This window comes from Ostrinia nubilalis, chromosome 27 (assembly GCF_963855985.1).
Source record: "Ostrinia nubilalis chromosome 27, ilOstNubi1.1, whole genome shotgun sequence".
Taxonomy (NCBI): domain Eukaryota; kingdom Metazoa; phylum Arthropoda; class Insecta; order Lepidoptera; family Crambidae; genus Ostrinia; species Ostrinia nubilalis.
The window spans coordinates 1,138,678-1,149,620 of record NC_087114.1 but is presented as its reverse complement, the minus strand read 5'-3'; the positions used below and the strand labels follow the sequence as shown (position 1 = coordinate 1,149,620).

At 40.1% G+C, this 10,943-nt stretch overlaps 1 long non-coding RNA gene across 1 annotated transcript; it reads left to right on the top strand.

Moving 5' to 3' along the window:
- The first annotated feature begins 4,226 nt into the window (after positions 1-4,226).
- Positions 4,227-9,776, top strand: LOC135084920 (uncharacterized). The gene is made up of 3 exons (XR_010259974.1): positions 4,227-4,313; positions 5,857-5,938; positions 9,693-9,776. It is a non-coding gene; the product is annotated as an uncharacterized LOC135084920 (long non-coding RNA).
- The last annotated feature ends 1,167 nt before the right edge of the window (positions 9,777-10,943 follow it).

The window sequence follows — 10,943 nt, the reverse complement described above, 5'->3', positions numbered from 1 at the left end:
GTTTAGAATGGATTGTTGTCTGTTTCTGACGTTTACGATGTGTAGAAAGGCACGGGTCTTAACGCGACGTTTATTAATGAGTTACATTATGTACTCACGGCTTGACGTTTCGGCTGCGATGCTGCAGCCGTGGTCACAAGCAGACTGGCGGCTCACGACGTCGTCCGTTCGGGCACGTTCGGGTTGTGGTTCGGGCGAGCTTAAAAATTTTCAACTACCCTCATTGGCATTTGTTGCACTACCACTAGTGATGTTACCACGACACATAGGTAACACAGTATCCGTATTCGAACTTGACGGGAATACTCGATTTAAGTCGAAATGGAACGCGAAAGTTTAAAATCTTATATGTTTACGATGTGTGACATGTAAGTACACCTAGACGATAACACATGAAGGTAAACAATATAGGCTCTTATGAAAAGGTAATAGGTACTATATTGGAGAAATGTATATTATGTATGAAATATAACCGCAATAATTTATCCACGGATGGCTGCATTCACACTGGGTCTATTTCTTTACTTTCATTTATTTTGCTATTTATTTATTCTAACAGCATTATAAATTCTAAAAATACTATGCGAAAGTAACCTAGTCTGTCTGACATGCCTTTTCATGCTTAAATTACTGAACCGATTTAGATGAAATTGGTCATAGAAATTATTTGAGACCGGGGGTACTTTTATCACGAGGATTAAATTGGGAATTAGTTTTGGACCCAGGGCAAAACAGGATAGTTTTTATCCTGGTTTTTCGAAGAGGACACTCGCGCGATAAAGTTTTTTTGAGAGATCTAATTTCATTCAGGCGAATCCGCGGGAATAATCTAGTTCATTATGTTTATAGACATGGCAAAAGTCCACAAATGGTTCTGACCTACTCTGGATCCCATATTTGAAGCGAAGGTTTCAAGTTCGCTGATGCTATATTTGGAGTAGGTAGATATGCCTAGATAGCTTAATTTAGATATCTCTTAATTATAAGTATTGACAAGTCTTTGTTTGTCCAATAACAGTTTAACTTTCCCCCGGGACAAACTTGGCCTTCACTCGTTGGGTTATTGGCGGTCAAGCTGTAGATCCTGGCTACACAGTAGTTGCAGCGGAGGGAACGAGAGGTGGGAATAGTCCCTATTTCTCTTCATACAGACTCTCAGAAGATCCTTATGATCACGAATCTAGTATCATCATCATCATCATCATTTCAGCCACAGGACGTCCACTTCTGAACATAGGCCTCCCCCAATGATTGCCATATCGCCCGGTTGGAAGTGGCCTGCATCCAGCGCCTTCCTGCTACCTTTACGAATCTAGTGAAATAACTTATTACATACAATATAAAATATGCCTACCACAAAATTATGAAGTCACCAAACAAATACATCATTGTTTCCCAACCAAAGTTTTGGCATTCTTACGTAACTTGATACGATAGTCACGACTCACCGGCATAACCGCAAACATTTTTAAACAAAGTCTTGTGACAGAAATCATCTGACGACTGTTAATTAATGTACAGGATACTGAATAAGAATAAGAATACTTTATTCAGCATAGAAAAATAAAATAAAAATACAATACATATAACATTAAACTACAAGCTATGCTGAAGAGGCGTCCGCTCAGCTATATTCGCAACATAACAAGCGCCATGTCGAGAAGCTGGTTTTCAGCGAGAACCAACACGATGAAGATTGCGGATTGCGCGCCCTCTTGACCGGGACAATATTAAGGCTACCAGTCAAGAAGACGCGCAACAGGGGGCGTTATGGACGGTGATCACAAAAAGAGAGAGAAAAAAAAAAAGAAAACAATAGTAACACAAAACTAAACAGAATCAAAAACCAAAAACTAAACTAACTAAAAACTAATGTTACATGAAACGCCCCACCCGAGACACTAACAGGGGGGCGCCACCGTCAATACCGAATCGCATGTTCCGCTATTCGCCACGTTATGTTATGTTACTGGTTATGTTATGTGCCGTGTGGGGACGGCCGTAAAAGAATACTTTTCCCCACCGCCCACAGGAGGCGCGTCGTAAGAGGCGACAAACTCCTATAGCACCGGACGGGCAGCAGCGTCTGCGTGCGAAACCAAGCAAAAAACTGCGATCGCCAACCCGCCTGCCAAGCGTGGCGATTAGGGCAAAACCCTCCAAATGGTGGCACAAACAAAAAAACGGCCCCTAGTCCCCGGCGGCCCCACTATCCCGGACCACGGTAGCGGTCACGGTAACGGTGGGGCAAGGGGTGCGAAGAATCCCCGGGGGATGCCAAGCTACCAACACCGCTGGAAGACGTAGCGTGGGCAGGCCTCCTACTAGGTGGACCGACGATCTGGTAAAGGTCGCGGGAAGAGCCTGGATGCGGGCAGCGCAGGACCGTTCATTGTGGAAAACCTTGGGGGAGGCCTTTGTCCAGCAGTGGACGTCATTTTGCTGAAAAGAAGAAGAAAAGACTGGTTATGTTATGTTAAATCAAATCAAAATCTTTATTAGTATGTAAGTCCTTTTCAGGGCACTTATAGACGCCCCATCCCAAATATAGCTCGCCCTGCCACCACTTCAGGACAATAATATATGGGCTGGTGTTCTGGTGTTGAGAAGAAGTGGCGGAAGAAGTCAGTCGATCAATAGATCATTCATCATCATCATCATTTCAGCCATAGGACGTCCACTGCTGAACATAGGTCTCCCCAATATTTCCACAATATTGGCCGGTTGGTAGCGGCCTGCATCCAGCGCCTTCCTGCTATCTTTGTGAGGTCGTCCACCTTGTGGGTGGACGCCCTACGCTGCGCTTTCCGGTACGCGGCCTCCACTCCAGAAACTTGCTGCCCCATCGGCCGTCAGTTCTGCGTACTATGTGCCCTGCGCATTGCCACCTCAGCTCGCTATAATTTATTAATTAATCAATAGATACAGGATATAATTACTAACGGTTGGCCATAATACAATAAATATTTTTATTAAGAATTACTGTCACAACTACCAAAATAACTAAACCTAACAATATAAACCAAAACCAAATCACAAAGTCAAAAAGCCATGACCTTACAAATTCAAAATGGCGGAGTTATTTCCCGCCAAAACCGCGGTAGATTACACCATCCATTGTGTCACCAAATGAAATTGCATTCGCAATAACCATGGCTTGTGAAATTAGGCCTAGATCATTTATTTATGCTAGTTTTTTGGTGAAAGTGCTTCAGAGAGCCTTAAACCTTCAGCGGTCTGTGTCAGGTGCCTATGGCGCCAAAGTCTGAAACCAGGTTTGACCTTAAATGCAGATTTGTTGGAACGGAGTTTCACTGACTTTAAGCACTTTGACCGAAATTCTTCCGCCATTTCTTCTCTTAGCACCGCCCATAATGTTGTCCCGAAGTGGTGTTAGGGCTATATTTGGGAGCCAGTCGTCGCTTGCTCAAACAGAGCGACGCACAGTCAGGGGCGGAGCCGCTTAAGAATGTCTAAGCCGTCTAGCTCGGACAATAACTCGCAGCTCCGTCCCAAAGACTTCGGGAGGACACCGTCAGGTTTAGTGAGAAGGCCCTGCCCATCTGGCAGGGAGAGCCTCACATAACCCACTGGTTCCCCCGGGCCAGTGGGTATGCAATTTCATGCATTTCCTGACGAAAAAAAAGCGCTATATTTGGGACTCGTTTAAGCCTGGAAAGAGCGTAAGTACCTAATAAATATTTAAATTTCGATTTCATAAAAGTACGTACTACATACGAGTAAATACAGTGTTTGAACAAAAATCTTACATAGGTGCGAATAACAAAAATACGATAAATTATTTTGTAAAAAGTTAAAGACAGTAATTAGCCAGTGGGCCAACACAGTTCCTGCTACCCATAATGGTAATTCCTTGCGATAGAACGAGACAACATGGGTAGAAGGAACTGTGGACCACCACTGTACTAATGGGCTACAGTTCCAGCTGCCCATTTTCGGTCATGTCGACTCGTTCTATCGCAAGGAATCACTATTTGATGAGAACGAGAGAAAAAACGCAAATGGGTAGCTGGAACTGTGGCCCATTGTATCTACTTGCACAAAATATGCAATGTGTTTGCATCTTGACAAATATGTTGACAAACATGATACATATCTCCACGGTATCTCTGACCACTAATATAGAAACTATTTGCTTAATATTACTCTTTTTATCTTCTTCCATTGACGTATATTATTATGTCAAAATTTGATGGCAACTTCATTTTAGTAGACGTCATACTTAGTGCAGTCTAAAATCTAAATTCCAAATTATTTAGATCCTCAGTTTAATACAATTACTTTCAGATAATGTAAGTAAAAGTCTGAACAATGCTTTCGATATTGTGACGATTTTTGGTCGTCGTTCCCTAATGTGGACCCTAGGCCCTAGGGCATATGTTACAGAAATCTCTTTTTTTTGTCGCGGAGGTAATGCTTTGCGCACCGTCACCACTGCCGGAGGACAGGGTGGTGTGTGGGACTCCCGGCGCCCTGAAAAGGGCGCTGCTCCTTACGGTCTATTCCACTTTGATCACCTGGCTTTGATGACCCAGGTGATCAAAGTCCACTTCCAGCGACAATTTAGTGTCCTTTGATCACCCACGGATATGATGCCCTGGGTGATCAAAGTGGACTCCAATTAAATTATTATTTTAGTGTCCTTTGATCACCTACATACAAATCACACCTCCTCTGAATAGACACGTCATGTCCAATCGTTGTAAGTACAAACATTTTCTTAATATAGTCAATTTTTTTTACAGCATGAAATATTTTAAAGCGTTACTTACCTGAACAATGTTTGTCCGTACATTAAGTATAAGAGGAGGTGTGATTTGTATGTAGGTGATCAAAGGACACTAAAATAATAATTTAACTGGGGTCCACTTTGATCACCCAGGGCATCGTATCCGTAGGTGATCAAAGGACACTAAATTGTCGCTGAAAGTGGACTTTGATCACCTGGGTCATCAAAGCCAGGTGATCAAAGTGGAATAGACCCCTGAAAAGGACGGGGTAAACCCGCTAAAACCTCCGCGGCGTTCCGTCATCGCCCGAGTGGGGGTGTCTCGAGTATCCGGCCGTAGCCTAGACTTTCGCGACGTTGCAGAAATCTCCTGCACCAAGTCAGGATACCCAATGAAAATTTACCATAGTTATTAAATTACCTAAATGGTTTGCTGGACTACCCTCTTGAATCTGGTCTCCTCGTTGCTCCTATAGCGTTAGAGCCAAAGCACAAGAACGGTGCGGTTCTTTCTTCTTCTTATTCGCATCGCTCTTGGCAGAGTGGTCGTGGTCACGTTGAGGCGTTGTTCACATCGTTTGTAGAGGCGGATACAACTCTCCGCACGATCTCCTGCCATCTCTCTCTGTTGGCAGACTGTCTGGTGCAGTCACACACGCCGTCTCCCACTACCGATTTCACTTGGTCGGTCCAGCGCATACGTGACCTGCCACGCGATTGGGTTCCTTCGAATTTTCCTTGGACGACCAGTCGCTCTATGGAGTTGTCATCCCGGTCGGTTTGGTTCTTTGAGGTGTCGCTATTAAGCTAACTTAGCTTGTAAAGCCCGGTCCGTGAGCACGTAGAATTTTGTCCAATGACCCCTAGCTACCCATCCTTATCGCTCGCGCGTAATTATGTTGCTATCGCGCTCGCACACTCACTGCGGGTGCCAGTCGCACAGTCGCGACAGCAATATAATTACGCGCGAGCGATAAGGATTGGTAGCTTGGGGTCATTGGACAAAATTCTACGTGCTCGCAGACCAGACTATAGTCTTGTAGCTCATTTTCCCACAGCTCAGTACATCGCTAGGGGTGTCGCTAATCAGATGAACTTTGCTGCAGGTCATTGCCCCACAGCGAGGACTGGCAGGGCTGCTACCGGCCCGATCTTTGCTACTCCCTGCTGCGCCTGCTCAAAATGACTGTTAGTATCTGACATACTTCTATTTGTGGTGAACGTCAGAATGGCGGGTGTATGGTCACAGAAATGAATAATATAAATATGAATTTTTAATACCTGAGGTGTACCTTTATGTACCTTTAGTTATTAATTTTGTACTTCCCTAATACGGGAACAATTTAAATTACAAAATGAGCCGCCAACCTGATATCAGGTTGGCGGGTGTATGCTGAAATTGGACGAAACAGGTAAGTTATGGTTTTCTTATATTTACCATTATTTAGTACCTCAAATGTACCTCACAAATATATTATGATAAACCAAATGCGACGAATAATTAACGAGAAAATTGATACGAAAAATTTGATGTCCACCATTTTTTTGATGGCCACCATTTTTTTTAACAAGTTAGAAAGTTGACACTGACACAGATAATACATACCATACAGATATTTTTTAAGTCTGTTTTTTATGGCATGCACACTTGTGCATTTGCCAATGCCAATACTTTCCTAAAATCTAAAAGTATTGATAGTAGCGCCCTGCTGTAAATGTCATAAGGTTGTCCAACGTGGCAATAATAGGGATGTTGACTGGGTAATGAAATCGAAATTCTATTCAGTCCGTCAGACAGATAATAAAAATATTTTGGAGACATTTTTTTTTCATAATCTAATAATTACAGTATTATATTGAGTTGAAATGTCGCGTGACGTCACTTTTGAGTAAAAAATCTACTCAAGCGTGACGTAACGCGCCATTTCAACTCGATGAAGGACTGTTATTATTTAATTATGAAAGAAAATAAAAAATATGAGTTTAATATTTTCTAATATCTGTCTGACGGACAAATAATTGAAATTTTGTCATTTAGACTATTGGAACTATTATTCGTGACATCGTATTCGTCTTCTTCTTCTAATTTTATTGTCTTTTCTCCTTCGTCTTCTATTCTTATTCTTTTTCCCATGGTTCTTCTCATTATTATTATTATCTTCTTCTGTCTTCATTTCTTGTTTTTTTTGTCTTATTTCTTCTTCTTTTATCTTCTGTATATTATTATTTTCTTTTTTCTTCGTTTTCTTTTATTTTTTCTTGTTTCTTCTTCTTGATATAATATCTTTATGATAAGAAGAAAGATAAGAAGAATAAAAATAGTAAAAACAAGATGAAATACAGACAGAATAAATGAATGAAGAATAAGACAAAAAAAGGATAAAAAGAAATAAAATATGAGAAGATAAAAGAAAAAAAATAATAAGAAGAAATAAGACGAAAAAAAAACAAAGAAAATTAATTTTATTATGTATCCAACTTATAACGTATTACTTCATTCAGAGCTTCCTCGTTGTGGATAAAAAAATACTAGAAAACGATTCTAAGAACTCCACTTGCATTTTAGTCGGCCGCTTGGTGTAGTGTTTCGAAACGGACTACTATTCCGGAGGTTGCGGGTTCGATTATCGCACATTACAAACAAATTGTATGCATGAACATATTTTTGTTGGTATTGGACTGGGTGTTTTCTATGTATATGTATGATTTAAAAATAAAAGCATTTAATATGTTTATATCCGTTGTCTAGTACCTATAGTACAAGCTTTGCTTAGTTTGGGACTAGAAGCGCAGTCTAAAATGTCCAAGGATATTATTTATTTATTATTTCTTATTCTTCAACAGATAATCAAGAGAAAGAGGTATTTATTATAAATTGCTCTTCCAGCATTTCAATTTTATTATTCAATCTTGCTTGATGATTAATAATGATTTTGCTTGATGAAATCTTATCAAGTTTCTTTACATGGTTAACTACAACATTTTCACCATTCCTCTGCACCAATTTGTGAGATTCACCTGTAGGTAAACCTCAATAAAGCAGCTATTAAGAAAGAAAAATACTTAAAAATAAACATAACCCTCTTTCTGACGCAGTCGGGTAATAAACTAAATGTAATCTTAACATTTCAGTCCGACTTACCTGTCAACACAACGACGTGCGTTAAAATCAAAGATTGAGTTTAAATTACGCCATATTTTACAATACACATTGAAAACAATATAACTCGCTTGAGTTTTTTTTTTGATATTTTCACAAAAATAACAAATAATCATGAAGATTCACAAAATTTCTGCAGTGGTTGACAAATCTCGTAATTTGTTTTGACAGGTGACAATAAAGCCATAGACAATTTCCTTATGAAAGCCACACTTTTCCAATATTTTTGTTTGCCATGAGATTCTGGTAGACCTATACAGGAGAGCACTTGGCACTACTATCAATCAATACTTTTAAAGGCTAAATGACAAATTTTCAATTATTTGTCCGTCAGACAGATATTAGAAAATATTAAACTCATATTTTTTATTTTCTTTCATAATTAAATAATAACAGTCCTACATCGAGTTGAATTGGCGCGTTACGTCACGCTTGAGTAGATTTTTTACTCAAAAGTGACGTCACGCGACATTTCAACTCAATATAATACTGTAATTATTAGATTATGAAAAAAAAATGTCTCCAAAATATTTTTATTATCTGTCTGACGGACTGAATAGAATTTCGATTTCATTACCCAGTCAACATCCCTATTATTGCCACGTTGGACAACCTTATGACATTTACAGCAGGGCGCTACTATCAATACTTTTAGATTTTAGGAAAGTATTGGCATTGGCAAATGCACAAGTGTGCATGCCATAAAAAACAGACTTAAAAAATATCTGTATGGTATGTATTATCTGTGTCAGTGTCAACTTTCTAACTTGTTAAAAAAATGGTGGCCATCAAAAAAATGGTGGACATCAAATTTTTCGTATCAATTTTCTCGTTAATTATTCGTCGCATTTGGTTTATCATAATATATTTGTGAGGTACATTTGAGGTACTAAATAATGGTAAATATAAGAAAACCATAACTTACCTGTTTCGTCCAATTTCAGCATACACCCGCCAACCTGATATCAGGTTGGCGGCTCATTTTGTAATTTAAATTGTTCCCGTATTAGGGAAGTACAAAATTAATAACTAAAGGTACATAAAGGTACACCTCAGGTATTAAAAATTCATATTTATATTATTCATTTCTGTGACCATACACCCGCCATTCTGACGTTCACTATTTGTGCACTGGTTGGTTGTGGATATATTGCTGACGATACTATGTTTAATACCCTTAGAATTTAGAATTTTTCCCAATCTTGTATCAAAAGGTTAAATATTGACGTCTAAAAATCTGCATGTTTATATGTAACTGTCATAAAGATTAAAAGCCAATTGACCCAGATGAACTACATAGTTATTTGAAGTCCGGCTAGGTATCTGACTGTCTTAATTATTTTCTACCGAAAGACGTCGACTGGCTCAAGAAAGGCCGCCCAAAGATTTCCAATAGGCTCTATGTGCTGCCCCCATATTCCGTAACCAAGTGTAGATCATTTCATCCACTAAGACGCGCCCCACCATTCTTCCGCTAATGTTTTAGTGTTATCGGTACACGCTAAATGATCCATGAGTGCAGACGCACACTACAATAATGACGCTCGGATTGCTCGGATCAAACTCCCCGCACCCCGCGCTTTCCTCAACCAGAAATTGGTGGGGCGCGTCTTCGTGGATGAAACGATCTATAATGGTCCCGTTCGAAATCCGAACCCGCGTTCACCGGAACTCGAGTCGGCTAGTCTCATTCCTATCCCTACACCAAATGAGGATTCTTTACTCATGTCCCGACGCCATGGGCCTAATGTCTGCTCGATTATTTTTGTGTCCTGACCCCAGCACATCCCCCTACCCCACAACTGATGCAATGGAGGGTGAGGGTGAGGGTATGGTGGCCGTAATCCAAGGCCTGCGGGATGCAGGACTCGCCGTCACCGTGATGGGTGGCCGGCCGGCGAGGCGCTCCAGCGGTACTGGTGAGATCATTGAAGACTTTTTGTCGGGCGATAGTTGGGTCGCTTTGTTAATCAGTATGGACTTGACATGTATGAAAGTGCGCACATTACTTTGATTTGATATCTCCCGATTCTTCATGCAAATTAAATTAGAATCCGGCCTCACTATCGGCCGACTAAAAGTCTATAGTCTGAGGAGACAGGTTTAACTCTCTCTCAATAAACTTACTGGGTTGAAAATGGCTGTGAGAATAAGGATAGTACGCCTTTACTTATCATGTCTCCATTTCCTTTACACGCTTAAACCACTGAACTTAGACAGAAAGATCGTCGTTTTATCCCGCTTTTTGGAAGGGGGACTCACACGCGACAAAGAATTTCAGCGAGAACCCAAAATTCACGCGTGAAACGTCGGACAAACACGAAATATAGGACGTCAGTTTTCTCATTATTGGCGATATGAAAAGTTATGTTTTTTTGTCTGAATAATATTTTGGCAGGCTTAGACTGGGTTGCACCATCTTACTTTAACTTTGACAAACGTCAAAAGACTGTCAAACTCCATACAAAAAACACCGGTTATCGTTATACACTGGTCATCATAAAAATCGACCCACCCGCGACAAGCACTTTCAAACGTATGCATCCCCACTTCCCACCAATATTACTATACTATATTACCATTTAAAAGCCTAGTTCAAAGCTTCATTTCATTAAAGGAAAGGTTTTTACCCCAAAAATGTGTCTGTAGAAGAATCCAGAGTCACTTCTTCAAAAAATAGGTAGTTACGCTTGAGCCAACTTTTATGGCTATAAAACTGTTAAGTTGGGATTAATCGCTATCCATCTGTTAAAGAGGACACGTGAGATTATTATTTGGTTTTATAACCATAAAAATTGGTCTAATTGATCCCAGAGGTGAGCCCAAAGTGAGGTCTTTTTTCAAGTTTTTCAAGTCACATTTATTGTATATGTTAATCGTTTATTAGGAAATTAAATGTGATTTTCTTTAAGGATATTTATTGGGCTTTCAAATGACACCAATATTGTTGGGGCACCATGATTGTGTCAGTAAAAACGAGTTTTCCTTTAAAACGTAGGTGGGCCGATTTTTGTGACCAGTATAGTTACGGTC